At 44.9% G+C, this 15,730-nt stretch overlaps 1 long non-coding RNA gene and 2 other non-coding genes across 3 annotated transcripts in view; all 3 read right to left on the minus strand.

Moving 5' to 3' along the window:
• Positions 1 to 1,623: 1,623 nt before the first annotated feature.
• On the minus strand, positions 1,624 to 1,696 carry TRNAV-AAC (transfer RNA valine (anticodon AAC)). The gene has a single exon. It is a non-coding gene; the product is annotated as a tRNA-Val (tRNA).
• A 5,299-nt stretch (positions 1,697 to 6,995) lies between these two features.
• Positions 6,996 to 15,730, minus strand: part of LOC139755288 (uncharacterized) — a 110,157-nt gene continuing 101,422 nt past the window's right edge. Inside the window, exons 2-3 of the long non-coding RNA XR_011714065.1 lie at positions 11,315 to 11,607; positions 6,996 to 8,147 (exon numbers count right to left, since the gene is read on the minus strand). This is a non-coding gene — a long non-coding RNA (uncharacterized lncRNA). The remainder of the gene's footprint in view (positions 8,148 to 11,314; positions 11,608 to 15,730) is intronic.
• Positions 9,486 to 9,557, minus strand: TRNAQ-UUG (transfer RNA glutamine (anticodon UUG)). The gene has a single exon. It is a non-coding gene; the product is annotated as a tRNA-Gln (tRNA).

Raw genomic sequence — 15,730 nt, forward strand, 5'->3', positions numbered from 1 at the left:
TTTATTCATTGTTTTTTTTTAATGTAGCATTAATAAAGTGGATCTACTTTATTGATAAAATGTGTTATGAACATTTATGCTTGGTTTTATAACATCGTGTATGTATGAACAATAAAGGATTTTAGACCTGAAGGGGTGTGTATGAGCAGCTGAGATTCATAGATGTAAGGAAAAAAATGGAGGTATACTTATGTGTGTGAGCAGCAGAGATTTACACTTGATCGTGTGTCTATATGAGCAGGTAGGATAATAACAGATTGTTTATGTATGAACACCTGTCAGTTTTAGCATTGTGTTTTAATACTTTTTTTTTCTTTTTTTACTTCACTATAGGTGAATGGAGAGGTGAGATCACCGGAGTATGAGCAACTGGGATGTATTACAGATCGTGTATTTGTAAGAAGTTGGACTTTGAAATGGATCATGTGTGCTTGAGTAGGTGGGATTTTTTGAGTTTGTGTATGAACAGGTTAGGATTAACTCTTATTCCTGTCTGTATGTATAGCTATGATGTATGAACAGTTGGTATATACGACGGATATGATGTACATGAATAGCTGGGATGTGAAATAGATTGCATGTGCATGAACTGCTGGGAGTTATGTTATACTGCATGTGTATGGATAGCTTGGGGTTTACGAGAGGTTGCAGTTGTAAGAGCTGCTGGGATTTAGGATGTACTCAGTATGTGTGAACAGTTGGAGTTTATGATAAACTGAATGTGTATTAATTGCTAGGGTTTGAAATAGACTTTAGCTCTATAAACTACCGGGATTTCTGATGTATGAACAGTTGAGATTTATGATAGAATGCGTATTTGAACTGCTGGGTTTATAGTAGACTGCTGTTGTACACCCATTCCTCTTTTCCTGTTTGCAGTTATTTCTTAACTGTGATCGTGTTTTTTTTGTTGATTATCGACTTTTGTAGACATTTATTTTGAAAAATACTGATTTCTGACTTGTTTGTAATTAATCGGGCACCTGCTGGATCGTTTGTGAATAAGCAATATCGTGTTCTAGTAAGCCATATATGTGTAGATGAGTGGATAGGATTAATAACATTTTGTATCACCAGCTGGGATTTTTACCCGATCGTGTTTATGTAATAGAGCAAACTATGATTTCAAGTAGGGCGTTGGGTACGTGTGTGAGACCCACATTGTTGTCTTCCTATTTACATCTTCAGTATGTTTACCAACATCAAACATCAGCTATCTTGCAAACTTATTTTCACCTGCTGTCAGAGTATTCATAATTCAAGTCTGCTGAAACTTCTGACAATATGATGAACTCTGTGTATGAAGTGAGAGAGATAAATTCTCGCGTTGGAATGAGCAACACGAGATAGTATTTGTGACGTCTGCTCCCGCCAGCCAATAGCAGCGAGGTACGTCAGGAAGCCGTTGCACCAGTGGTATACGGTCGATGTCGACCTAAACCGAAACCTTCTCGGCCAGGCTAGTGGCCAAGATGGAAATAGTTACGTTTATGTTCGATTTAGACGCACTTCATTGTTACCTTCCGTAATGGCACACTTTTCACACCTGAGTCATTTGATGAACATGATCATTTACATTGATGTCAGCTCGATGTGATGTCAGTATGAGGAGATAAAACCTTCTGTGCTCACCAGGGCTCGAACCTGGGACCTTCTGTGTGTTAGACAGATGTGATAACCACTACACCATGAGCACATATTCTTACATGTTTGTCTTACTAAAGCGTATTCTGTTTTTTCTTAATCTAATAAGAAATGAGATCATCCTTTTTCTAAGCAAATCGCTCAGTGGTTTCCTTCCGGCGACCAACGGTAAATTACCTAAAGGGACTTAGGGGTCGTCAAAGGTTTAATATATGATCACGTCTGAATAGCCATAATCATTGATGTTTCTGTATCACACTTCAATATGTTAACACGGTCATAGAGAATTTTCTTTTATTTCACTTTTATTTGTTTCCTTTCAGTATACAGTCTACATATCATCATACAAGTTCTCTCAAAGGAAATTAGAATGTCTTTATTTTCCTGTGGTGTTTGCTGTGTTCATTATTGAAATGTGTTTTTGTAAAAACGTCGCTTTTCCACTGCCAGTAGTTGAATACATTTTGCCTTAGATACTTTGTTATCAAGCCTGAATCAAAATGTACATGTATTACTGGTTGACAGGATAAGAGCTGGGCTGTAGATCTTTAAAATCGACTATACTGGGCCATCACCTCAAAAGGTTGCGAACGTCTTAAATGAATTGTCCCGACATCACTGAAATTGAGAACTTTGTAGCGCTGATCCATAACCGAGTCGACTGCATTGTGTCTTGATAGTATTACACTGTAGATGCTTATAGGTAGTTGAAGGTCATTTCTGACGAGGTTAGATGGCCTGCAATGTTCTGTCTTTTGTCATTACTGCCACGTTTGGTGCGCATATTACTTTAGGTGACGATAGATATTGCATAACTGGTACACGTATTGCCCTTCTCAAATAGAGTATCACAGTAATCCACAGCTGAGTACAAGATGATATTTCCTTATGTTCAGTCTATAGAGTGCCTTTTAAATCACACATATATTACTTTTCTATTAATATCAAATAATTCACACACTCTAGAGTTGTATAATCCTTTTACTGTCATATGCACGTCGATATGTTTCCTCAATCTTCGAAATCCGAATGATATTAGTAAACTGTTTCATCTTTGACTAGATCATTTCATGGATTCACTACCATTTTCATGTGTTCACAAGTGTGGTGCCTAAAGCTGAAGCAAACTCAAGTGTATCTGAGAACAGAGCATTAAAAGGTCTGTTCTATCATCATCTCCCGAAATATTCCCAAGTCCTGTTCCAATTTTCAATATCTACTGTGGCCTACTCCCCCATGTAGTACCTTCAGTTAAGAGGCAGGGTGAATTGAAACACTCTCCCTTTATGAATGATTGTACTATTGTATAAGTGTGGAAGTTCATGTTTTACTTTAACACGGTGGCCATAGACTAAGGGTATTTGTGAATGATTTGAGAGGCTGAATACACAGGCAACTGGGAACCGGATGAAATGATAGACTGAATGTGCTCCAGAAAAGTTTGGTATTGCCATTTACATTGAAAAGTTCAATAAAGAAATATAACATCAATTATTGTGAAAATTCTTCGTTAATATCTGAATGATATCAGGACTTTGTAAAGAAAACATAGTTGATTCATGAATTCTTAAGTTAGGCCTGAAAATGATATCTACTTTCTTTTAGAATAGTATATCAAAGAAAACGGGTGTTTGAAGAGAATGTTGAACAGTTTAAGGTATAAGTTAGCTAGATACGCCCTTAAGCATCTCGCATTTTCTCCCGTTCGGGACCGCTGGTGGTCTTATCTTTTGGGACACCAGGTGACCCTGCTTATCGGGACCTCCAGGTGTCCCTACCGTTCTGGACCTCAGTTGGTCCTACTTACCCAGAGCCAAGTGGTTCTGCCTCACGGGAACCGGTTCTGGTGCTCGGGGTCCAAGGTGGTTCTTCTCTCGGGGTCGTAGTTGGTTCTGCCACTCAGAGTCCGAGGTAGTCCGTCAATGAGGGGACTTTCTGTTAAACTCAAACGATTCGTATTTATATAGAATATAGGCTTAGGAACTATACATTATAGTATGACGTATGATTATGATAAACCAGTAAGGCATAGCGGGAGTTGTGCACATTTCGCCAGTTTGTCTGCCTCAAATGCCCGCTGAAGGTCTACTGTGTTATAATGGTTACCTCAGCGAGGTGGACAGTGCTCGGGTTATAATGGTAGGGGGATGATTCTTGAACCAGTGGCCTACAGGTCACTAGGGTTGGCCATGAGTCACGTCAGTCTCTCTTAACATTACGCACCATAGTTTCTTTTTTCTTTCAGTAACGAAAACATGTTTGTCTGTGGACCACTAACGAGAGGTTCTCTTATCTACTATTCTTGTCTTTGCAGTACTTTTGTGTCGTAAGGTGAATACACAATTTACATTACATTACCAGCTCCACCATTTGGTCTCTAGCTGTAGGTGTACAGACGTATCCACCTGGCACCGGACTAACCTCGAGTCTTGGAGTGTTTCAGTAAGCTTAGTGTCTCGCCCATATCGAATCTGGGCATATTACCTCTCACGGGGCCATGGATTTATGTGCCAGTTAGGACCGCGCACTAGGGGTTCCTTTAGCTTTTTTATCGTTTGTGGTACTGTCTTGGATTTTGAGGATGCAAGGGATAGTAGGTTTGAATGAGGGTACAGATACGATCAGTCTTTCTTTTAGTAATAAACAATGACGTCTGGTTGTGACTGAGAAGTGTGGGCTCTGGGGAATTGCATTTCTGTGTCCACCAGGCACTGGACTAAGGCAAGACTCCGTTTTATTCACTGATTTCCCCTGTGTCTTACATACCTTAAACGGAGTTACTGTAACTGACACAGTTACAGTACACGTGGATAACGATAGTACAGAGAGGAGCAGTAACAATAATAAGAGCTTAAATCTCAGACACGTGATGAGGTAAGGGCGTGGATTGGGTAAAGGACAGTCTTCAGCACGATGAGCTGTTGTTGTACGGTTCAGTTTTGTGAAAAAAAGGTCGCTTAAGAAGAGCAGAGCCAATTTTTTTGAGTTAGTTTTATCTGGTTTGTTTGTGACCCACTGGGGCTCTAGTATGCGTGAAGCGGATGTAGGATTTTCTCTGTGAACGACACGATTTTGGCTGCATGTGCGGAAGCCTAGCTGACTGGGTGTTGTTTCGGGCAAGTGTCACAGGAAGCTGCTGATGGAGACAGTCTAGGATGGCCATACGAAGGCTGTGTGGACACCAAGGCCCTCATCATGACCAGCTGTGTTACTTGTCCTTGGAAGTAAACTTCTGCTTTTGTCAGTCATTCCACTGAGAGATTTGTTGTTAGTAGTCTCAGAAGGAAGGAAGGAGGAAGACAATGTGACCAACGCTACAGCTGATTCTGTCTTCCACTCCTTTCAGATTCTCTCTCGTAAGACGAAAATCTTTTCTGTACTGTAACAAAGAATTCACATTCTGCGAATTTGGTGAATACTTCGCATTTCGCCAGACACAGTCAGTCTATCAAGCCATGGTATTTGGGTAAAGTGGTTCTTGGAGATTGACAGCGGACGCTGAACGAACTCCATGTTCACGTATACCACACTGGTGAGACCTTCTGCAGGAGTATGATGGCGTGGGCGCTGGCTGCTCCAGCACTTTTCATGATTAGGGACAGAAGGGGTACGGGTCACCTCCTCTTCATAAATCCGGGCGGAGAGGTAATATATCCCTGACAGGTCACATGTATACATCTCACGAACCAAATGTACTCATACATCTCGTCCCTCTTGAGGTGTGGTCTTGCTCATGGCATGACGTCACAAAGTAATTATATCAGACCCATTCCCGTAGAGGGAGGCGAGGGGGATGGAGGAAGGGGATATCTCTCCGACCAGGGAGGTATATAACCGTCACTACCCGCCTAGGTATTGGAAGGGTTAGTGACGGTTACCGGGAGCTTTAGAACTTCAGTGGCTGACAAGTTCGACTCTTTTAACCCAGTTTTTTGTCTTTTCTTTTCACCTCACTTACCTGCATAAGAATTCTCCATCTCTCACGTACCACTTGACAGCACGTAGCTCGACTCGTTCTTCGTGATTGTAGATTTTCCCGAGGTGAGCAGAGCGTTAGCCCAGCCCTGTCGCGAAAACGGTGTCGTATAAACACTCCTCAGAGTACATTTTACTCTCGCTCCAAACTATATTTAGCCTCCTCGTCAGAGTGATCCAAGATATCCTGGTAGAGAGGACGACCTACTCTCAAGTATGCTGACTAGTCAACTAACTCGGCCAAGTTGTATGTTCTAAAACTATTTTCTCGATCTCTTTTCGTTGTAGGAATTGGCTCTCTGTATAGAGTATCAACCATAAATATTAAAAAACTTTTCTGTTTTTATGACTTAGTTTCCTGTAAGAGCTGGCCTGTAGCAGTAGCAACCTCTAATGGTTAATGAGAGTGATATTTCACCTGCGGTGACATTAATAAATAAAGGTGAACACAATTTCTCCTCAAAATAATATGTATTTCCCGTTTTCTCTTGAACCTCTCAAGAAAATGGACTAGCTGCCAGATACTGCCTCCCTCGCTAGGTCTTATTAAAACGAAGGATAAATGTAAGATTCTACAGCTTTTTCACTGCTATTTTAAGAACATTACAACTTGTAGAGCCATTTTAACAACAGGAAGTAGATCAAGAGTAGCGCAGCCAAAGCGTTAGGACGTTACAAGTCTGACCCAGCCAGCAGCTGCTCCTACACCTTGACGCATGTGCCTCAAATACTGGGAGTCAAGTGTGTTTAACAAAGATGTGTTAATTGTTTCACGTGTAACTGAGAATTGCAATGTTTTGAAAAGGCTACTGTATTTCTCTGGCTCTATAATCTCTTCTAGTTTTACCCGGGATTTTTTTCTTGTCTTCAGCCATGTCGAATATTCGAATGATTGTGTAGTCACTTCATTTAACGTGTCTCAAATCACCAGGTATTGCGTTGAATGATCATTTCAACTTCCTCGCTGGGCATCCATGTATCTATTGCCTTAAGCATTTATCCTATGTTTCCAGAAATTACAATACGAACCATCCATTCAACGTCGTTGTTAGTGTGGAAAGTAGTGGACGTATTGTAAGAACGACCAGTACTCAGATAAGGACAGATAATTGCTGGGTCTTACCTGGTGGTGAAAAGGACGCTGTCACATCTGAGCCACCCCCGCCCCTGTCTCTCCTGCATATCAGAGTACTGAAGATGGTTCTGTGCTCTCTCTCTCTCTCTCTCTCTCTCTCTCTCTCTCTCTCTCTCTCTCTCTCTCTCTCTCTCTCTCTCTCTCTCTCTCTCTCTCTCTCTCTCTCGGCTCCGGGACAAGATGGAATACCAGCTATATTTCTAAAAGAGACAACCAAAATGTCCAAAGTATTAATACTTTTGCTAGTACAGCAGGACACCTTATGTCCACGAAATGGCCAACGTGAGGAGGCTGTAAGCTTCTGTTGGTACGATATACACTTAAGGCTGACCTCTGATGTAGCATGACTGTTGGAGATAGTGATCAGTGTTGGAGGGAGCCATCATGGAACGTATATATCAAAAATCGTGATCAGAAATAACATCCACGAAGGCCAACAAGAATACACCAGGACACCTGCTGCCAATATTCATAAGGATGAAACCAGCAAATGCTTTTCAGGTTTGCGCATCGAACCTAAAGAAGCACAGGGAGCTACTAGAGAAGTTCCAGAGGAGGGCAACACAGGTGGTACCAGAATTAAGAGAGCTAAGTGACAGGGGAAGGCTAGAGGATTTAGATTTGTTCACCTTGGAAGAGAGAAGAGTGAGGATTTACCAAATCACAAAGCAAGTCGATATGAACAGTGAGCAATTCGTCAGGAGAAGTAGGGATAGAGCAACCAGAGGACATAACATGAAATTAAGCAAGAAACTCGTTAAGAAAGATGTAAAGAAGTACTTTAGTAGTATAAGAGTGGTAGATGATTGAATAATATGATTGAGGACATGGTTAATGCTGACAGCATACATGAATCTAAGAAGCTGTATGATAGTGGAAAATGTTCATGAAATGGGACCCTACGAATGTAAATCTTCCCCTGTACAGTACAAATAGGTTATTACAAGTTGGTAATGACACACACGTCCCAGCCTAAGCCAAGTACCCATTTATTGACCATTCCCGAGGGAAGGATGAACACCTGGGTTGGGTGCGGGCCTAATCCCAGGCGGATCCATGCTAACTCATATGATCAGTAACGCTAACCACTAGGCCACGATGACACCAAGTGTGTGTGTGTGTGTGTGTGTGTGTGAGAGAGAGAGAGAGAGAGAGAGAGAGAGAGAGAGAGAGAGAGAGAGAGAGAGAGAGAGAGAGAACCTTTTGTGATTTTGTCCATAAGGATAATAATCATCATATTCGTGAGGCCTCGATTCTTTGGCTTTCATTTCCATGGCAATGACATCTGAGTCTTCCACTGCTACCTGCACGCCATTCCTTTTCTCCAGCATCATCTTCGTGAGCAGTATACAGTGTTGCTGGGCGAGTGTTTCCCTACGTCACGCCTGACACTCTGGAAAAGAGAGAAACATCATCATGATGGTGGAGGGAGAGGGACGGTGGAAGAGAGGTGATGGCTGCAATTAGCAAGACTGAAGGATTCTGATCCCATTCTAACTGAGAGAAACTGATGATCTACTTTAGATAGCGGTCAGTGCCCCATGCTGGAGTGGAGGAGGAGGAGGGAGGAGGCGTATAATGAGACCCTTGTAGATGATAACAGTATCACCTGCACACCAGCTGATGGGAGGCAGATTTTGTGATGTTTGGGGTTAAGATTTCCTGGATGAAGTGATGGTTATACTCTTGCCAAACATGTTTAGGTTATTGAGGATTGAACTGTAGTGTTTCGAAATTCAGTTGTAGGAAACATGTGTGATTTAGGAAGAGTTATAGGGAGATATTACATCTTTTATACCCTAGGATTTAACCAGGTTACTACCTCCCGACTCCGGAGATGCTGCACAGGTCCGAGTTGGTAGAGGAAATTTGTTCAGAGCGAGAAAAAGAACAAGTACTGATAAGAGGTGGGAAGAGAAATTGAGCTGAAGTAGGCAAGAGTAGAGTCGTTCGAGTAAGTAAGTTAGACTGCAAGTTGAAGAAAGATCATTTATACGAGGAAAAAACGTGATAGGCAACAGGTCAGACAGAAACTTGGGGACACTGCTGTTGGTTGAGTTAGAGGGAGACGACGCTCCATCAATCGGCTGTCGCGGTGGACTAACGGGAAAGATAACTATGCTGTAGAGAGCAGAAAGTAGAGGAGCCACGCGAAGGAAGTTTAGAAAGGAAAGACGTATGCCAAGCCCCTGTCAAAGGCTTCGGAGATGTCATTGAGCCACGACAAAAGATTCATCACCCTGAGGGAGGAGGACCAGAGGAGGGGCGTCATATGGGAGAAAAGATGTGTAAACATCATCATGGTCTCTTCACAATCTATAGGTGGTTATCACGACTCTCCTCATCTCCTCTCCTCCAGTGTGGACAGATCGATGGCTTGCCTGCTCGCCTCAAAACACGGGTTTCCTTCATCTCATGCGTTTCCCTGACCCATCATCCCCAGCATGAGCCACCCCTGGGGGAATTCACGTCCTGCGTAAGTTCGACAGTCGTCCACCGAGTCTAACACCCGTCTTATGACGACGAGAACTGGGTTTAGATATGTGATCATCCATCCGCTCAACGTGATTCTCTGGTAAACGAGTCCAGTGTGATGTCAGCGGGTGTGTGTGTGTGTGTCTGCACGTAGGAGGGAGGGAAGGAGTGAGTGAGGGAGGGAGGAGAAAATGGGAAGTAGATCTCCAGAACTGGCTGAGTTATCAATTCGTCATAAAGGGGGGAAAAACTTCCCAGGTCCCACCGAGACTCGAACTCGGATCTCTGGATTCAAAGTCCAGGGTGCTAACCATTACACCATGGGACCTTGATAGTTCTGGTGAGTGTGTTCGTGCTGATTGTGTGTGTGTGTGTGTGTGTGTGTGTGTGTGATTACTATCTCTGTTTTACAAGGAGAGAGTCTTACACTCATGGTGTCGTGTCTTCTTACCCTTGTGTATTTTTACCATGTACACACACACACACACACACACACACACACACACACACACACACACACACATAGGCTAGCTTATGCCAGGTGTATATATATGAGCGAGACAGAGTATACCGGTGTGTTTTTTTGTTCATGTTGGCTGACCCAGGTGTGTCTGTGTACGTACACGTGTATCTGCATGAGTCTTACTGCCTAGATTCCATCGCACAAAAAATAAGTTGGGTATGAATGATCCTGACCTGTTCTACCACGGCTGCGCTTCTCTACGTGAACCATGACCCTTACCTGGCACTACCATGACCCTTACCTGGTACTACCATGACCCTTACCTTGCACTACCATGACCCTTACCTGGTACTGCCATGACCCTTACCTGGCACTACCATGACCCTTACCTGGTACTACCATGACCCTTACCTGGCACTACCATGACCCTTACCTGGTACTACCATGACCCTTACCTTGCACTACCATGACCCTTACCTGGTACTACCATGACCCTTACCTGGTACTACAATGACCCTTACCTGGCACTACCATGACCCTTACTTGGTACTACCATGACCCTTACCTGGTACTACCATGACCCTTACCTGGCACTACCATGACCCTTACCTGGCACTACCATGACCCTTACCTGGCACTACCATGACCCTTACCTGGTACTACCATGACCCTTACCTGGCACTACCATGACCCTTACCTGGCACTACCATGACCCTTACCTGGCACTACCATGACCCTTACCTGGTACTACCATGACCCTTACCTGGTACTACCATGACCCTTACCTGGCACTATCATGACCCTTACCTGGTACTACCATGACCCTTACCTGGCACTACCATGACCCTTACCTGGCACTACCATGACCCTTACCTGGCACTACCATGACCCTTACCTGGCATTACCATGACCCTTACCTGGCAATACCATGACCCTTACCTGGCACTACCGTGACCCTTACCTGGCACTACCATGACCCTTACCTGGCACTACCATGACCCTTACCTGGCACTATCATGACCCTTACCTGGCACTACCATGACCCTTACCTGGTACTACCATGGCCCTTACCTGGTACTACCATGACCCTTACCTGGCACTACCATGACCCTTACCTGGTACTACCATGACCCTTACCTGGTACTACCATGACCCTTACCTGGCACTACCATGACCCTTACCTGGCACTACCATGACCCTTACCTGGTACTACCATGACCCTTACCTGGCACTACCATGACCCTTACCTGGCACTACCGTGACCCTTACCTGGCACTACCATGACCCTTACCTGGCACTACCATGACCCTTACCTGGCACTATCATGACCCTTACCTGGCACTACCATGACCCTTACCTGGTACTACCATGGCCCTTACCTGGCACTACCATAACCGTGTTACTTTCTACCATAGCGTTATCAGGGATGACGGTAGTCTAAAATGACTCAATTTCTCTCTCTCTCTCTCTCTCTCTCTCTCTCTCTCTCTCTCTCTCTCTCTCTCTCTCTCTCTCTCTCTCTCTCTCTCTCTCTCTCTCTCTCTCACACACACACACACACACACCTTCCCACAACCCTGACCCTTACTGCCCCTGCTTCGCGACCTTGGCTGGTGTCTTACCGCTCTAGCCTTCCTTCCCTGGCGCAACACCACGACCGTCCATGTCGCTCCCCCTCTCTTCCCGGGCCACCAGCTCCGACGGTTCTCCCTGCTCACAATACAGGAGGAGCAGTGAAGCCTCGGCTCGGACGGCACGTGATGATGGTGCGGACGGTGGAGCAGTGATGGAGGCCACAGATGGGGAGGGAGTGGGGGTGGTGAGGAGGAGGAAGAGGAGGCCAGAGTGCCAGGATCCGTGCCACTCGTCATGGGAAGAGAGCCACGACCGCATCCATCATTCCACTCCACCGTGTCTGCCAACAGTATTTAAAGACAGGTAATGACAGGCAGAGGGAAGGGGGGAAAAAAACAAACGATTTCCCCCTGTGACGTTCTTTTATTCGATATGTAAAACAAGGTCACCTTACCGGGTCACATGAGTAGCCACAGTGGGGGCCAAGAGGTCACTTTCCTCGATACGTTTTCGAGTGTTGAGACACACGGAGGTGGGTGTGCGTCTGGCGAGACGTGTCTTGAAATTGCTCCCGGTAAGTACCGTCCCTGTATCTCTAGTAGCGAAGGGGACAAGCGCTGACGCCCGCCCACACACACCCTCCCTGTCTATCATGCTAATAATAGCGCTGCGTCTAACCAATGGCAGGCTTTCATCACAATCACGAATGAGTCACCTTTAATGCCGTCCTGCCCGCTATAAACCACTGGGAGCTGTACGTATGACTAAACCCACTGGCAGGTCAGTCAATACCAACGGTGCAAAAATCAGTCTCGCCTCGACACATTACAAGGAGGTCGTCTCCAACTCCTTGATTAATCGAGGTGTTTTAAGACATTATCGTCGCCACCGTGAATCATGGGTTACGACCGGGACGCCATTACCGCTATACCACTGCTGCACGAACGCCACGGCAGTGACCCAGGTCGAGGATGCTAGGGGTCGTGGGGAGCGAAGGTGTGTTTGAGTCACGACGAGGCATCTTGGAGTGTTGTTACTGAGGAGGCGAGCTTGTGGATGTGGCGTGACGAGTGGCTGATGTTATCATAGCTATGGCAACAGGCAGCTCTCCCTCTGATGAACAGCAGGTAATACTGGGAGGGACTGGGAGAGAAACAGCACCAGTACATTTAATATGAGGAGACACACTTGTAGCAGTACTGTGAGAACCAGCAGTAGTAGCAGTATGGGAGAACCAGTACTAGTACCAGTATGGTAGAACCAGGAGCAGTACCAGTAGCAGTATGGGAGAACCAGCAGCAGTACTAGTACCAGTATGGTAGAACCAGGAGCAGTACCAGTAGCAGTATGGGAGAACCAGCAGCAGTACTAGTACCAGTATGGTAGAACCAGGAGCAGTACCAGTAGCAGTATGGGAGAACCAGCAGCAGTACTAGTACCAGTATGGGAGAAGAAGGAGCAGTACCATTAACAATATGGGAGAACCAGGAGAAATACCAGTAGCAATATGTGCTAACCAGCACCACCAGTACTGTGAGAACCAGCACCAGTACTACAAGAACCAGCAGCACTCTAGAAAGCTGTAACAAGAGTATATGAAGACCATGACGAAAGCTGGACGCAGATCACTTGGACAGACCAACCCAGCAGCTGCAGCAGCACATCTGCTAGAAGTAAACCCGCCAAACTCAGTAAACGAGGCGTTACATTTTGCAAGCATGTAGAGTGTTGCTTCTGAACTGTTATTGACCAGTTTATTGGTAAAGTTACATACCAAGAATTAGACAGCAATGAATATGTCTGGTTAGCAAACCGGAGAATAACCTCCAAAAGTTATGATCTATATCTTAGGAGATCAGGATCAGTACTTGACAGGAGAAACGTCGTGGGGAAAAGTTTATTATTCGTTTCTAGAAATATTTAGGTGAGCGAGGAAGGAAAGCACGTGTGAGGTTACCTGACTCCTCCAGCACGTGAGGTCCGGCGAGGTAGATTGTAATCTTAAAATCCCTCAGCTGTAACATGTTTAGACGGTGGCAACCTACGTGTGTGGAGGTGTGTGTGTTGGGGTGAGGTGGTAACCTGTCGGAGGGTGTGTCACGTGCCCAGCCAGCCTCTGCTGTAGGGTGGGTCGCCGCCACACCCTATATCAAACCTCTGACACTGTTGGCTTCAGACACTATCAGCAGGGCCAGAAGTTGACTGTCAGATGAGCAGGCAAGAAAAGCCCCGTGTCCATAAAAGCTGTGGCACGCAATGTCAGCTGCAGGTGTCAGTAGTAGGAGTCAGCAGGGAGGCTTCATCAGGGGGTTTGATGAGGCAGCATCGAAACGCAGATCTCAGAGGAAGCCCACTTGAGGTCATCATGACCTTAATTCCCCGCGAGCCATGGGTCAGGTCAGCGCTGGCCACACATATACACCGCCTACTGCATGGGGGAGGAAGGGACCTCACATCTTCGCAATCTTCTCCACCGCCATCACTTGTTCTGCGTTTAGTCTCGCACAATAAGACGTTCTCAGGTGACCCAAGAGAACTTGTATAACGCTGGAAATGGTTTACTTCAAGAATTGTCTAGCCTCCTTACAGACCACCCAGCTTCCACTAAACAATGCCTTTTTTTTTTTTATGAAGCGAACGCTGGACACAACCAACATTAAGCCAACACCACCAGACACTGAACTATGAACTAAGGAGCAGGTGTGAGCCAGACATAATGTTCTCTGGTTAAGATAGTGTGTCACGGGCGTCACCCTCCCTCAGCTAGGCTACCAACCTACTTTATGACTGTTGGTTTAATTTGCAACGGGAAATTTGTCGAACAAGATGTTAAACTAGAGCAAGCATCCATAAGACACCCGAGTCCAGGAAGTCGTGTATATATCTACGGTAGAAATTGTATGGAATTAATTCAACATTTTTATTTAAGTATCAAGAGTTAGATATTGAAGTTCATTGAAATGTTTTGCTGTCTTCATGAGAGACTTGGGCGCGCGTTAAACTAGGCTACACAACCAGGAGCTGGTCATGGAAGACGTCCTCTGTACTAGGCTACACAACCAGGAGCAGTTCATGGAAGACGTCTTATATCAGAGGTATGACGGTCATTTGGCGAGCGTCTGCATCATCTCACGGCGACCTACAAGAGCCATTACTTCAGATGACACCCGTCAGCCCAGGAATATCAGTTACTAGCGGAGTGGGTGACCAGGAGAGAGAGAGAGAGAGAGAGAGAGAGAGAGAGAGAGAGAGAGAGAGAGAGAGAGAATGACAGATACACAAACATTAGGTCCAAGCGAGGTGGTCGGACCTTAACACTACTTAAAGAAAAAAAAAAAGATGCAGCTCCTTTAAAAAGTTAGACAGATATACCTTGCAGAATTAATATGGCTGAAAAATATATTTATGGGGAAGTCATGATATAGAATGAACAGGAATATGTCATGCATTCCATCACCAACGACGAAAATAATCTAAACTGAGTATCCCCTGCGGTATACTCGCCCGCTGGAGGGTCGTTTTTAAGATCTTACATGTTGGCAGGTTTCCTAAAGGCTTGAGAAAGTAGCAGTGGAAACGGGAGGGATGTCTGACAAGCTCAGATTGGACTGATTACAGCTCTCACGTAACATTTCCCTGGAGATGGGAAGAGAATACCATATACCTTGAAAGTTTTATACTGGGATCAAGATGTCGGAAAGAAGATACGATACGTAGACATACAAATTCAAGTTTGCCCTGCGGGGAGGAGTTTGGTCGTACTAGGCTGTGAGTGGAGGTGGCTGGCTGGATCGTGGGCTAAAGTTTTAGAACAAATGAATTATGGAGTACTTATGGTGTTAGATTATATGAAAGGCTTACGTAAGGCAGGCCTGCATCAGTTACTGTTGAAACTATATGGTTGAGTACCAGATCAGTTTGGTAGTGTATGACTAGATTACGATAGACAGTTGAATTATTCTTTCTTCTTTTTTCTTTTTTTACGTTGGAGGCTCCAGTCATGGAGAAAAGTCCACATCAAGGCCGGGCCTTGGTTGAAATATTGAGAGAATTACGAAACGGAAAAAGAAAAGACAAGGGAAAGTATCTAAGAATTTTGGCTGAAATGAAAAACCTGTCTTTTGAAATGTGTCAGGTCATAGTTATTGGGAAAGACAGGAGAAGGTAGAGTTCCAAAGCTTCGACATGTAGGAAAAGAAGTCAAAAAGGCCCACCATTGAGTTGCTGATGGCCACACAGTGATTATGTGACGCAGCAGCTTGCCGACTATTGCTTGGTCTAGTTAGTTGTGTGGGCAGGCAAGCAGCCAGCTCTCGAGAATAAAGAGCAAATACCTATAGAAGAGGGAAAGTGAACCAACATCGCGGCGTAGGACAAGGGTGTCAAGTGTGGAAGTTAGCCTGGGACAGTTTATAAATCGGACACCGCTTTCGACTCGACTCTCTCAAGTAAGGATTCAAAAC

The sequence above is a fragment of the Panulirus ornatus genome, chromosome 19 (genome assembly GCF_036320965.1).
Source record: "Panulirus ornatus isolate Po-2019 chromosome 19, ASM3632096v1, whole genome shotgun sequence".
In the NCBI taxonomy this organism is placed as follows: Eukaryota; Metazoa; Arthropoda; class Malacostraca; order Decapoda; family Palinuridae; genus Panulirus; species Panulirus ornatus.